General features: G+C 51.5%; 1 pseudogene; it reads left to right on the top strand.

Annotated features, from left to right (window-relative positions):
• The first annotated feature begins 451 nt into the window (after nt 1-451).
• Nucleotides 452-11,198, top strand: LOC131831500 (histo-blood group ABO system transferase-like; annotated as a pseudogene).
• The last annotated feature ends 3,994 nt before the right edge of the window (nt 11,199-15,192 follow it).

The following is a 15,192-nucleotide window of genomic DNA, read 5'->3' as shown; positions in this document are numbered from 1 at the left end:
TTGTTTCCTCTTAGTTATTTTTTTGTCTTCTATTGTGACCTGTCATAGGATCAAAGGAAAATATAGATCACTGCATAATCTCCTCTGTTTAGCATCACTCACGTTAGGGTGCTGAGTGTCTGAAATGCCTCTGAAGCTCTTTTTTTTCCCTCATGCCATTCCCACTCTGAGACCGTCTTTGCCCTGATGGGGGATGTCCCCGTGCCACCCACACGCACAGCTGCACGGTAGTCTGGGTCTCCTGGCCTCGAGAGCTCCTACGTCGTGTTTGTGAGATTCACAGATGGATGCGGTTCTGAGTTCGCACATGTCTGTGAACACACAGAACTGCTGTCCCCTCCTCCTGTCATTCTGTGCAGGTCTCCATGGTGAGAAACTCCACACCTGTTCACTGTCCTCTGGCACACACCTGTGTCATCTGCATTTCTTGGTCACTGAGAATAGTGTTGCCATGAACGTTCTGGTACCCAGGAGCATGTCCCGGAGCAGATCTGGCGGGTACGCGCACCTCCAACTCTAGTGCAAGGCCGAAGTCTTCGCAAAGATGACAGATTCCAAATGCTTTTTCTGCTGCCATGGAGATGAACTTAGGGCTTTTTTCCCCCTCCTTTAATCTGTTGATATGTGGAGTATAGTACTGATTTTATAATGTTAAACTAGCCCTGCATTCTGGGATAAACCCTACTGATCACGATATATTGGCATTGTTCCACGTTCCCTGCCTGGGTTTACTGAGAATTTCTGTGCCTGTGCTCGTGCACGACCCATACTATTCTTTCCTTGTTCTAGTCTCTCATTGTCAACTTTTAATATTAATATTTATGCTTACCTTACAAAATAAGTTAAGATCTATTCTTTCATTTTCTGTTCCTTAGAAGAATTTATGTAACATTGGGATGTTTTTCCCTTAGGTGTTTGATGAACTTCTCAGGGGAGCATCTGAGCCTTGGAGTCTTTCTAGACAAATGACTTTTGATGATTGATTTAGTTGTTGTTTTGTTTTTTAGGGTTATAAGACTTTTTGATTTGCTATTTGTGTTTGAGTTATTTTATTTTTTCTTTTCTTTTTTTTGTTTTAAACTCTTTAGGATTTTTTTAAAAATTTAATTTTATTTTTCAGTGTTCCAGAATTCACTGTTTATGCACCATACCCAGTGCCCCATGCAATATGTGCCCTCCATAAAACCCACCACCAGGCTCACCTAACTCCCCACCCCCTCCCCTCCAAAACCCTCAGATTGTTTCTCAGAGTCCACAGTCTCTCATGGTTAGTCTTCCCCTCCGATTTCCTCAAATTCACTTTTCCTCTCCATCTCCCAATGTCCTCCATGTTATTCCTTATGCTCCACAAATAAGTGAAACCATATGATAATTGACTCTCTCTGCTTGACTTATTTCACTCAGCATCATCTCTTCCAGTCCCGTCCATGTTGCTACAAAAGTTGGGGATTCATCCTTTCTGATGGAGGCATCATACACCATAGTGTATATGGACCACATCTTCCTGATCCATATGTCTATTGAAGGGCATCTTGGCTCTTTCCACTGTTTGGCGACTGTGACCATTGCTGCTATAAACATTGGGGTACAGATGGCCCTTCTTTTCACTACATCTGTATCTTTGGGGTAAAAACCCAGTAGTGCAATTGCAGAGTCAGAGGGAAGCTCTATTTTTAATTTCTTAAGGAATCTCCACACTGTTTTCCAGAGTGGCTGCATTCCCACCAACTTGCATTCCCACCAACAGTGGAAGAGGGTTCCCCTTTCTCCACATCCTCTCCAACACATGTTGTTTACTGTCTTGTTGGTTGTGGCCATTCTAACTGGTGTAAGGTGGTATCTCAATGTGGTTTTGATTTGAATCTCCCTGACTGCTATGAACATTTTCTCATGTGTCTGATAGCCATTTGTATGTATTCATTGGAGAAGTGTTTATTCATGTCTTCTGCCCATTTTTTGACATGATTATCTATTTTGTGTGTGTTGAGTTTGAGGAGTTCTTTATAGATCTTGGATACCAGCCCTTTGTCCATAGTGTCATTTGCGAATATCTTCTCCCATTCCATGGGTTACCTCTTTGTTTTGTTGACTGTTTCCTTTGCTTTGCAGAAACTTTTGATCTTGATGAAGTCCCAAAAGATCATTTTCCTTTTTCTTTGGAGACATATCTTGAAAGAAGTTGCTGTGGCCGATGTTGAAGAGGTTACTGCCCATGTTCTCCTCAGGATTTTGATAGATTCCAGCCTCATGTTGAGGTCTTTAATCGATTTTGAGTTTATCTTTGTGTATGCTGTAGGAGAACGGTCAGGCTTTTCTTCTACACATAGCTGTCCAATATTCCCAGCACCATTTATTGAAGAGACTGTCTTTTTTCCACTGTATATTCTTTCCTGCTTTGTTGAAGATTATTTGACCATAGAGTTGTGGGTCCATATCTGGGCTCTCTACTCTGTTCCACTGGTCTATGTGTCTGTTTTTGGGCCAGTACCATGCTGTTTTGGTGATGACAACTTTGTAGTAAAGTTTGAAATTGGGCAATGTGATGTCCTCAGTTTTGTTTTTCTTTTTCAACATATCCCTAGCAATTCAGGGTCTCTTCTGGTTCCATACAAATTTGGGGATTATTTGTTCCAACACTTTGAAAAATGCTCATGGAATTTTGATTGGGATGAAATTGAAAGTATAGATTGCTCTGGGCAGTATAGACATTTAAACAATGTTTTTTCTTTCACTCCATGAGCATGGAATGGTCTTCCATCTTTTTTTTTTTTTTTTTTTTTGTCTTCTTCAATCTCTTTCATGAGTGTTCTGTAGTTCCTCAAGTACAGATCCTTTACCTCTTTGGTTAGGTTTATTCCCAGGTATCTTATGGTTTCTGGTGTTATAGTAAATGGAATCAATTCTCTAATTTCCCTTTCTATATTTTCATTGTTAGTGTATAAGAAAGCAACTGATTTCTGTACATTGATTTTGTATCCTGCCAGATTACTGAATTGCTGTATGAGTTCTTGTAATTTAGGGGTGGAGTCTTTCAGATTTTTCATATAAGATATCATGTCATCTGCAAAGAGAGAGTTATTTTATTTTTTCTAAGAATTTGTCTACCCCATTTAAAAGTTTTAATTTATTAGCATAGAATTATTTAAAAATGCCCTCATATTTTAAAATGCCTGCAATATTGGTAGTTAAGTCTCTTTTTAAAATTCTTTACCAAAATTGGGATGATTTGACCATAATCTAATCAATTTTTTTTCCTGCCCCATTTTCTCTCTCCTCTCCTTCAAGAAATCTAGTTGTCCATATATTAGAGCTCTTGATAATATACCATAGGTTCTTTAGGTTCTATTATTTTTTAATTTTCCCTTCAATTGTCCTCTGTATTCTTAATATTGGATATTTCTACTTCTCTGTATTCCATGAATCTTTATCCCATGAATTTGGCCTTGGCCACAAGAGCCATATAGCTGACTGGACTTGTAGTCCTTTGGCTTCCCGAATGTAATGTAAACCTTTGATACACATATTCATTAAGAAGCAAGGATGTGGAGCAACTGTATCTTCCAGTGGGCAGTTTCTCATTGAGGTTGCATTGTCTTGGAGATCCACGAGCATGACCTAGAGACCGTGGCCCGCCCACTGTGGATTCTGTGTTGTGGAAAAATCCTTGAGTCTCCCACAGCTTCACTGAACAATAATTTCCTGACCATCCTCACGTTTGGTCTCTGCTCTTTGTAAAGGAGAGAAGAGAGACTGGAAATGAGCCAGTTTGTTCTCTGGGGTTGGGTGATTAATGCGTGTGGGGGGGGGTGGGAGTGACTCCTGGGGTCCCTCCTCTCAGGGACCTGAGTGAGGTCTGTGTGTCTTCTAGTCTCTGAGATGTGAGGACCCAGTGCCCAAGGCAGGAGTCTTGAGTTTCCCACCAACAGCAAAGTTACTTTTTCAGCCATTGAAAGAGTGTCCGGCCGTCATGGAAGGACAGGAAAAGCACTGGATGGGCGGTTAAGCTGCTGACTCTCAGTGCACCCCTTCATTCCTTGGGCTTAGATTCCACAGCCGTGTAGTCACCCGCCAGTGAAGTGGGATCTGCAGCTTTCCCAGCTCAGCATCTGTTCTTACACCCAACTCCAGCACCTAAGCTTCCCTTTGGCAACCACATTATCTCACCTGCCTCCTCCCAAACACTTCCAGAGGGCAGACCCCACCTTCCCCCCACCCTGAAGATGGACGTATGATCCAAGTCTACGCAACCCCATGCTCTGTCCTCTGGGTGCTCTGATGGCGTCAAGGATGACAGCGTGACCCAAGCCAGGCTAAAGACACTTAAATCCATGACTTCATGGAACCCGAGAGAGAGAAACCCTTTCCAGTAGAATGGATGGTGAGTGGATGTCAGCCCGGAGTTGTGGGAGGCCCCAGATGCCATGAGAGAGACTGCCTGGGAATGGGACCTCCACAGAGCACTTAGCAGGATGGAGGGTTGGAGAGGGTCCAGGTCACACTGTGAGAGTGTGAGGCCTTGGGCCTGCCAGGTCGAAACCCAGTCTTGACTTGCCTCTTGCAAGTGTTAATCTATTTCTATCACTAAAAGATGTTAATTTAGGGGCACCTGGGTGGCTCAGTGGGTTAAAGCCTCTGCCTTTGGCTCAGGTCATGATCCCAGAGTCTTGGGATCAGGCCCCACATCGGGCTTTCTTCTCCTTGAGGAGCCTGCTTCCCCCCTCTCTGCCTGCCTCTCTGCCTACTTGTGATCTCTGTCTGTCAAATAAATAAAAATCTTAAAAAAAAAAAAAGATGTTAGTTTATTTTACTTCAGTGAGTGTGTCCAGGCCCTTGCTATCCAGAGTGCTAGGTGACACCTCAGGATTGACAACCCCTGAGACTTCCCATGCACACTTTACTCACAGGAGGGCCATGGCTGGGGGAGACAAGATGGTAGAATCTGGTCTCAGGGGAACTCCAGAACAGTTCTGTCCCTGTTCCTTCTCTGTCCCAGGAGAGGAAAGCCCCAGAACAGTGAAGGGAGAGCCAGCAAGAGGAAGAGGCCCCTGGATGGTTAATTGGTCTGCTTGTTTTTCCTTATTTTAGGGTCCATTTTGTCAAAGTGTATTTTTACTAGGAAATCACCCATTTCCTCTAGGGTTCCAATCTGATGCAATAGGTTTTTCTTATTTGACCTTTAATTACTACTCTCTGCTTTCCCTCAGAATTTTCACAATTACTGAACAAATATTGATATGTTATTATTTAGTAAAGTCCATACTTTATTCAGGTTCCTTCTGTTGTACCTTTTCCTGATCCAGGATCCCAAAACAATGTGCCATATGACATGTGGTCCTCATGTCTCTTTAGTCTCTTCTGGGCTGTGACAGTCTCTCAGACTTGTCTTGTTTTGATGGCCTTGGCAGTATTGAGGAGACCTGGTCAGGCATTTGGTAGAAAGTTCTGCATTCAGATTTATGGCGTTTTCCTCATGACTAGACTGAAGTGCTTTTTCATCACTTTATATCAAGGGAATGTGCTCTGGAGGTCACTTGTCGCTGCCCTTGTTAACATTGGTCACCTGGCTGAGGCAGTGGTGGTCGCACTTCCCCACTATGAGTTCCTCTTTCCCATGTGCATACAGTGTGTCTTCTTGAGCAGGAAGACACTATGTGTAAGCCACATGGTGGGAGAGGGAGTTAGTCCTCCCCCTTGATGGATAGCAGAATATCTGGATATGTTGTTGGGAATTCTATTAAGAGAAGTCTATTCAACCCATTTGTAAAAACAAAACAATGTAATCTGTTAATAAGCCAAGTAATTTAAAAGGCAGAGAAGGCATTGAAAAAGGAAAGTATTAGCAAAGGATGCATTGTTTTTGGCAAGGTCACTGTCCTAAGGGGACCAGAAGGGACCATTTTTCAGGTTGAGTGGTTAGAGGTTATATGGAGTGTGTATGTGTGAAACTGCAGTTAGGTTAGGTAGTCAGTCTTGGTTTGCTGATCTGGGTCTGTTAACATGAGTGACTCCACTTTGCGACCTGTAGATTCCTTTTTAACTAATCACTGATTTTTACTAGTGTGGACACCAGAGCAGTCATTTGAGGCTCTGTGGTTATACTCTAGCACTACAGTATTTGGCTGCTTATTCATTCTGGCTTGACTACTTGGCTTTCCATTAGCTCCACTTTCCCTTTGATATCATTCTATCTTTGTGGGGGTTTTTGTTGGTATTTCCTTCCTTTCTGATACTTCAAGATTATCCCTGCTTCTATATTTACTTAGTCCTAGTGTCAGCAATTTCTTCAAAGACCCCTGGTTCCTCTTATTAGAGAATGGTATCAAGGTCTCACCTGTGGGAACTGAATGTGCTCAGCGGACGATGCAAGGCAGCATATGCATGTATTTCAACCTTAGTAAACACACCTAATTAAAGATTTCTATGTGGAACTGTCTGTGTCCATATTAAGCTAAAGATGAGTTTATACTGATCTCTCCAACCTGGCCCATCATCACGTGGATATTACGATCTTCTCCCTTTGCTGATCTGTAACTTCCTACTCCAACAGCGACGAACTTGGCTCTCCCCACCATTGATTTAATTCATTGCTCTGTTCCAGAATACAGATGTGGTGTTTTCAGAACTGTTAGCTGCCACTCTTAGGGGGAAGAACTTTATCAAATAGGGTCCACTGTGTATATACGTATATTTCTCCTTAATCAAAATATTCCATTCATTTCCAAAATTACTTAGGTCAGCATCTTTTGTCATACAACATACAGTGCAGTTTTTCTTATATATACATTTCTAATACAGTGAGGATATGTGTCGCATTCTGTATTCCACTGAAGGGGAGGAAAATATTTTCCTTGGTCCAAGGTTCTAACCTTGGGGCTAAGAATGAAACTGACATGAGAGAGAATAACAGGAGGAAAAAACCCAAAGTGTAGTGATGTGCACATGGAGACCCAATAATGAAAACTGATGTCTACAGAAATGACCAAGGAAGCCAGGTTTCAAACCTTTTAGACAAAGAAAATAAAACCGTGTGAAATCACAGGACAAAGAAAACTTAACCTTGGGAGCTTCAATAAGTAAGGATTTCTAAATAGAATAGAATAGACCCTCCCTTCTGTGGGCACCCAGCAGTGTGGTTTCCCACAGGTGCCTCAGGCTGGAACCCAAGACTTTGCATATATGCTGTGCCTCTGCCAGGGGCACCGTTCCCTCCTCCTGCTTCCGGCTTGTTTCTCCATGGCTGAGCCTCAATTTGCTCCCAATGACCTGCCTCATGCCTGCTGGATGAGTGTGAGCTTTTCCCCCACTTAAATGTTCCAACCTTCTAAGCCTTAGGGTCCCCTTTGTAAGATGGGGTGCTGATGGCCCCCATCTCTGGGAGCAGGAGGCAGGGAGGCCCCATGGGCAGACTCACTCAGGACAGGCTGGGAGAGTGACTGTCGCTTAAAACAGCCTAGAGCCTGCCCCCTTGAGGAAGATGTACATGTTCACGGCCCCCAGCTCTGGGGTCCTGCTGCCAGCCTCTGGCAGTGAACCTCCTCACACCCTCTCTCCTGTCCCTATAGCTTCCTGGACCTGTTCTTGCAGACAGTGGAGAAGCGCTTCATGGTGGGACACAGGGTCACTTACTACATCTTCACTGACCCGGTGCCCCTCCAGGAGGACTGAAAGATAGTGGTCCTCATGGTGGGACACAGGGTCACATGCTACATCTTCACCAATCAAATGGCTGCTGGGCCCATGTGCCCCCCCTGGGAGAGCCAGATGTTGGTGGTCCTCACGGTGGCCACAGGGTTACCTACTATGTCTTCATTGACCAGCTGGCTGCCAGGCCCATGTGCTTGTCCAGGAGGGCTGAAAGATAGTGGTCTTCATGGTGAGACACTTGCTACATCTTCACTGACCAGCTGGCTGCAGGGCCCTTGTGTCCTCACCGAGAGGGCTGGAGGGTGGTGGTCCTCCAGGTCTGTGGTTCCCCGCACTGGCAGGATGTGTCCATGCAGCACATGGTGATGGTCAGCTGCTTCTGTGAGCAGCACTTCCTCTTCAAGTTGAGCGACTTGGTGTGCAGGCATAGACCTGAAGTTCTGTGACCACATGGGTGTGGAGATCCTGTCTCCCTTCTTTGGCACCCTGTACCCCAGTTTATACTGGGAAGCCTGCAAGGACTTCAGCTACGAGTGCCAGCCGTAGTCCCAGGCCCACATCCCCAGGGATCAGGGCAGCATTTACTACCTGGGGGCCTTTGGTGGTGGAGGGTATTGGTGGTGGAGGTTCACTGACTGACCTTGGCCCGTCACCATGCGATGGGGGTTGACCTGGCCAATGAGATGGAGGCCATATGGCATGACAAGAGCCACCTGAGCAGGTACCTGCTGGATCACAAACTCGCCAAGATGCTATCTCTGGAGGACCTGTGGTACCCACAGCTGCCAGGCTGTCCCTTGGAGGACCTGTGGGACCTGCAGATGCTGGACTGTCCCGGGAGGATCTGTGGGATCCGCAGCTGCTGGGCTACCCACCACCCCCCCTCCCCCATCATGGAGAAGCTGAGATACATGGCTGTGCCCAAGAATCACCAGGACACCAGGAACACGTGAGGGGCTGCCCCCGGTTTCCATCAGGGGATGCTGCCAGTGGAGCCATCAGAGCAGGTTCCTTCTTCTGTCCCCTTGAGGGAGACTGTGAGGCCCAGATGTCCAGGGTCCCTGCACATCTGGGGCTGCACCTCCATGCGGGAGGCCTGCTTGGGGGCAAAAGTTTCTGTCATGTGGTCACTGCATTTTGATAACTTCTGGCTCATTTGCAGCTATGAATGGCTCCAGTTTTATGTCAGATGTTTTTCTGTGTCAATGCTGAGCAATCATCTTTAAAAAGAACAGTCGAGAGAAAAGGTTTCCTCCCTGGTTCTAAACAGACACATCTTGGTGGGGCTGGGAGTGGCCCTGTAGCCGCCGTGGAGCCAGAATGGGCCCTGGCTGGGTCTTCCCTCACAGTCCCATGGGGCTTCAGGGTCAAGGGTGTGCCGAGCCACCTGCCAGACCCCCAGTCCCCTGACTGCCAGAGGCCTTGGCTGTGGCCACTAGCTCATCCTCCAGGAGAATGGAACCCTCTGGGTTATATGTGGTTCCTGCCTTGGTTTTAAATGGCTATTTCTGTGCTGGTATTTGTAATGGCTCCGCCGGGATGTGCATCCTGCTGGGACTCCTCAGTGCCCACCGGTGGGTTTGTACTTGTGCCCCCATCTGGCTGTGCCATGTCTTAGTAAGCATTCACTGGGTGCCTGCAGTGAGCTCAGTCAGAGTGTGAGAGTGAGAACTAAGATACAGGATCTCCGCTCAGGGCCCTCCTGGGACTCACGATGGTCCTGAACTCCTGACTCACTTCTTTCCTATTGTGGCATATCAGACATATAACCGACTCTGTTAAGCACATTTCAGGGTCAGTTCAGTGTCAGTAAGTACGTTCGCTCTTCTGGACCTGCCACCGCCATCCACTGCCACAACTTTGTCCTCACCCCAAACCGAACTCGACTCACCCTCACCCTAACCCTCCATCTCCCCTCCCCCGCCCTCGCACCCACCAGCTCCTTCCATCTCTATGAATCGGTGCTCTCCGTCCCTCACAAGTGGGGCCCTTCAGTATCAGTCCTTTGGGGACTGGCTTATTTCATGTAGCATAATGGCCTCAACTTCTGTCCCCATGAGCCTGGAGCTAACCCACTTTTCTCCCAAAGGAGTGGCTCAGCCCTTTCCTGTCTATGCCGAGCCTCCTCAGTCCCCTCTGTCCCCCTCATCTTCCTTCTCAGCCTGAAGATGATCCCAACCGATCTGCAGCTTTGAAGAGCTGCAGAAAGTGAGGGTACCACTGAGGGCATGTTTCAGAAAGCTTTCCATTTTCAGTTTTTGATTCAAAGCCCCAAGAACTTTAAAATGCCAGCAGTGTTACAGTGTGGGCCAGAAAACCACAAGCCTCTCTGCACTCAACACCACCTAAACTATTGGCCCTTTCTTGTCACTTGAGCTGAATACAAATGATTGGGAGTAGGAGCTTGAGGGCAGGTCCTGAGTCAGCCTTTGTGTTTGGGGGACAAAGGCCATGGAGACAAGCTTGTGCCGAGCCTGAGGAGGGGGTCTGTGTGGAGACCCCAGCTACAGACACTGCTGTCTCATGATGCCCCTCAGCCCACCCCAGTGCACCTGTGCTGGGAGAGCCCCGGCTCCCACCTCTCTGCAGAGGGCTCTCTCCTGCTCGGGTGGTGCCTCCTCCCCTGCCAGTCACTGCCAGCCTGCAGCATGGGAGGGTAGATACCCCGAAGACCTCCAGCCCTGGGGACAGAGCCAGTGCGGGTGGGGTGTGGTCTTCCAGCTGGCTTGAGCGCCAGGCCCCCACCGTGCTCACTCTCCTGTGGGCTCAGTGGACTACGTCCTCCCTTAGGCTTCTTAGGCCCAAACCGTCCCCTGCTCAGGGACCATTCTTGGCCCAGGCTCCACACGCTGGGATTGGGAGCAGGTCATCTGGACCTTCTGGACTCGTGCTTCCATGCCCATGACATGGGCATAGGCTGGCCTCACAGACTCGTCAGAGGAGACCCAGTGCAGAAAGATGCAGGCCACAACATGGGAGGTGCCAAGTGACCCCAGAGGGAGCACCTGGGGCCTTGCACAAAGCACCGGGCTCAAGAGACCCAGTGCAGGATCTGGGCACCAGGCCACAGGGCAAGGGGAGTCCTGGTGGGGGAGGCCCTGGTGAGGGGTAGGAGTCCATGGAAGTGTCCCAGAAGAGGCAGGAGACAAGGAAGGCAATAGGACTGAGCTTCCCCAGGTGGTCAATGGGAAGAGTCAGAGGCTCACACAGACCTTTGGGTAAACTCAGAGGCCCTGGAGATGTTGACTGAAATGCTGTCATTTGGTCGGAAAAGTTGTGCCACAAACACTCAGTTAACATTGAATGAGTTACTCTTTGTTGCTTCTAGGAATCGGTGTGTATGAGCCAGTAGAACTCACACTGCATGAAGTCTAGGATACTTTTCATCATTTCTCAGGACTAGATTTTTCTTGAGGAAATGCTAAGCATGTGTCTTTCCATTCCTTTCTTTGTGGAATGGGCCTCTGTTTTCAGGGGCAGATTCCTGGTGCTCATCACCGCTGCGAGTCCCGAGGACGACCCTGTCACCTCCCACAGTGGAGGTGACCCCAAGGGTGAGGGGGGCGCACTGATGAAGCCCCAGTGCCCAGGACAGAGCAGGGACCCCAGGTCCTCTGCTGAATGAGGGGGGGCATGAGGGAGGATGGGGGGAGGGAAAGACAGAGAGAGGGAGGAGGGGAGAGGGGGAGGGGAGAGAGGGACCAGGGGAGGGGTCGGGGATGAACGACAGAGCGAATAAATGAAGTAGGGGGGAGGGAATGAAACTGCAGAAACAGGTCCACACATCAGGAGCCATTATTTTAGGTGAGGTCTCAAGAAATCACAGCTCAGGCCCTGCATGGTGGCTCGGGGCTGGTCCATCTGTCCTCTCAGTGCTGACCTTCCTTGTCCTTGGCCCTCTGTCATCCTGGATCCTCTCTACGTCCTCCTTAAACTATTATGAATGTCCCAGGAGTAGGGTGGCAGGAGTGGGGTCTCAGAGGGGCTGCCGCGATCCTGTGCCCCAGACAACACTGAGAAAGGAGCCCCAGGACATTGTGTCAGGAGGACGGTGATGAGGATCCCTTCCATCTCCCTGGGCACGAACACTGTTCCATTCCCTGCTGTCTCACCACTGCTGTGCCCAATACTACTGAAAACACATCCGTGGCCCACCGAGCCAGAGTTTCTGGGGGTGAGTCCCAGGCTGAGCCCTCCTAGGTGATAGGTGGGCCTGTGGCCTGGGATGGGTGCCGCTGACTGTTGTCTCAGACAGGGGTGCCTGTCCGCCTTCTCTCCAGGGGCCCTGCATCGGACCTCTGCTTCCTCACGTTCTCCCCAGGGCTGCTGGTCCCCAGACCAGACACCTGCCAGTCTGAGGGTGACCAGCACTGCCTCCCCAGGGTTTCCTTTGCCTGAGTCCTTCCCCGGGAGCTCCTGCATCTCCTGACACATACTCCCTGTGTGCTTCTCCTCCCCCTTGAACTTGCACGTGTCTAGTCTCTGTCCCTGTGGGACCCAGAGACTTGGAGCATGGAGTGGAGCAGACCCATGGGAGACCTTTCTCTGGTCTAGGGTGGTGAGCGATGCTTTTGCGCTCCGCGGTGTGTCTTCCAGCTTTCTGCATTTCCCTGGTTTCTGTGTGGGCCACAGGAGGAAACAGCCGTGTCCTGTCTGGGGACCGACTGTGGTGTCCCAGCAGGAACAGGGGCCTTGGCCCCGAGATTGTGCCCAGAATTCCTAAAGGGGTCCCTAGGATGACATCTCCTCTGTAATCCATTGGGCGTCTCAACATCCAAGAAGGGAAATTCTATGTCAAACAGAGAGAAGAAACAAAAACCAAACCTAACCAAACCCCAAACAAGGGCCCTTTGAAAATAGGTGCAGACACAAAGGCACCTATTGAGGGATTCCACTTCCAGAAACCTCCAGAACACGTGCAGGAACAGAAAGAGAAAGCAGCTTAGGGCTTGCGAGGGGCCAGGCTGGGGGGAACAATGGGCAGGAGGGCTTGGGCTCAGGGTCTCCTCCTTTGGGGAAGGAGATAGCCTGCAACGATGTTCTGGGGCGTGGTGGCACAGCGTTGGGAATGCACTTCATGCTCATGACGTGTTCAAGGGAAAACAAGAACTTTTATTTAAAATAAATAATACACGGCATAGAGGAGATGGACGGCGGCGAGAACGGTGACTCCATACAGGAGAGGAAGAACACAAGGAGGGGGGATGAAACATTCTGGGGGGATGTCGGGGTCAGGGGATGGAACTGACGGCATTTTTCTGGGAAGATCTCCCCGCAGAGTTGTGGGCTCTGGATGCGGGTCTGGGAGGCCCGCAGAAAAAGGTGTTGGGGCAGGGGTTGGGCTAGGGGCGGGGACAGGGTCAGCAGTAGTGGCCGGTGCAGGATCCAGAGCAGGAGCTGGGTCAGAGGCAGGAACAGGAGGCCAGGCAAGGGCAGGGAAAGGAGCAGGAGCAAAGGAGAGGGACTGGGTCTGGGGCGGGAACAGGGGCCTAGGCAGGGCCAGGGGAAGGGGCAGTGGTCCTGGCAGGGCCAGGGGAAGGGATGGCGGCAGTTGAAGGGGAAGACGCAGGGCCAGGGGCTGGGTCTGGGGCAGGAACAGGGGTCCAGGCGGGGAAAGTGGAGGCCTTCCTGGCAGGGGCAGGGGCAGGGCCAGGGGCAAGACCAGGGGTAGGACCTGGGTCTGGGGCAGGTGCAGGGGCAGTGGCCCTGGCAGGGAAAGGAGAAAGGACAGGGGCAGGGGCAGGGGCAGACGCAGGGGCAGGGGAAGGGGCAGGAGCAGGAACTGGGGCAATTGCATTGGTGATGACTGGTGCAGGGTCAAGGGTAGGAGCTGGGTCTGGGGTGGGAGCATGGGTCTAGGCAGGGCCAGGGGAAGGGGCAGTGGTCCTGGCAGGGCCAGGGGAAGGAATGGCAGCAGTTGAAGGGGAAGACGCAGGGACAGGGCCTGGGTCTGGGGCAGGAAAAGGGGCGGAGGCAGGGAACGAGGAGGCCTTCCTGGCTGAGGCAGGGGCAGGGGCAGGGCCAGGGGCAAGACCAGGGGTAGGACCTGGGTCTGGGTCAGGTGCAGGGGCAGTGGCCCTGGCAGGGAAAAGAGAAAGGACAGGGGCAGGGGCAGACGCAGGGGCAGGGGAAGGGGCAGGAGCAGGAGCAGGAGCAGGAGCAGGAGCAGGAAGGGAGGCAAGTGCCTTGGTGATGACTGGTGCAGGGTCAAGGGCAGGAGCTGGGTCTGGGGCAGGAACAGGGGCACCGGCAGGGAAAGAGGAGGCCTTCCTGGCAGGGGCAGGGGCAGGGGCAGGGGCAGGGTCAGGGTCAGGGTCAGGGGCAGGGGCAGCGGCAGGGGCAAGAAAAGGGTTAGGATTTGGGTCTGCGGCAGGTGTAGGGGCAGGTGCAGGGGCAGGACCTGGGTCTGGGGCACGTGCCGGGGCAGGTGCAGGGGCAGTGGCCCTGTCAGGGAAAGGAGACGGGATAGGAGCAGGGGAATGGGCAGGGGCAGGAGCTGGGGCAAGGGCAGGGGTGATGGCCTGGGCCAGGTCAAGGGCAGGAGCTGGGTCTGGGGCGGGAACAGGGGCCTAGGCAGGGCCAGGGGAAGGGGCAGTGGTCCTGGCAGGGCCAGGGGAAGGGATGGCGGCAGTTGAAGTGGAAGACACAGGGACAGGGCCTGGGTCTGGGGCAGGCACAGGGAAAGTGGAGGCCTTCCTGGCAGGGGCAGGGGCAGACGCAGGGGCAGGGGCAAGACCAGGGGTAGGACCTGGGTCTGGGGCAGGTGCAGGGGCAGTGGCCCTGGCAGGGAAAAGAGAAAAGACAGGGGCAGGGGCAGGGGCAGGGGAAGGGGCAGGAGCAGGAGCAGGAGCAGGAGCAGGAACGGAGGCAAGTGCCTTGGTGATGACTGGTGCAGGGTCAAGGGCAGGAGCTGGGTCTGGGGCAGGAACAGGGGCACCGGCAGGGAAAGAGAAGGCCTTCTTGGCAGGGGCAGGGGCAGGGTCAGGGTCAGGGGCAGGGTCAGGGGCAGGGGCAAGAACAGGGTTAGGATTTGGGTCTGCGGCAGGTGTAGGGGCAGGTGCAGGGGCAGGACCTGGGTCTGGGGCACGTGCCGGGGCAGGTGCAGGGGCAGTAGCCCTGTCAGGGAAAGGAGACGGGATAGGAGCAGGGGAATGGGCAGGGGCAGGAGCTGGGGCAAGGGCAGGGGTGATGGCCTGGGCCAGGTCAAGGGCAGGAGCTGGGTCTGGGGCGGGAACAGGGGCCTAGGCAGGGCCAGGGGAAGGGGCAGTGGTCCTGGCAGGGCCAGGGGAAGGGATGGCGGCAGTTGAAGGGGAAGACACAGGGACAGGGCCTGGGTCTGGGGCAGGAACAGGGAAAGTGGAAGCCTTCCTGGCAGGGGTAGGGGCAGGGGCAGACGAAGGGGCAGGGGCAAGACCAGGGGTAGGACCTGGGTCTGGGGCAGGTGCAGGGGCAGTGGCCCTGGCAGGGAAAAGAGAAAGGACAGGGGCAGGGGCAGACGCAGGGGCAGGGGAAGGGGCAGGAGCAAGAGCAGGAACTGAGGCAAGTGCC

This window comes from Mustela lutreola, chromosome 5 (genome assembly GCF_030435805.1).
Source record: "Mustela lutreola isolate mMusLut2 chromosome 5, mMusLut2.pri, whole genome shotgun sequence".
NCBI lineage: Eukaryota > Metazoa > Chordata > Mammalia > Carnivora > Mustelidae > Mustela > Mustela lutreola.
This window is presented reverse-complemented; position numbering and strand designations above follow the sequence as displayed.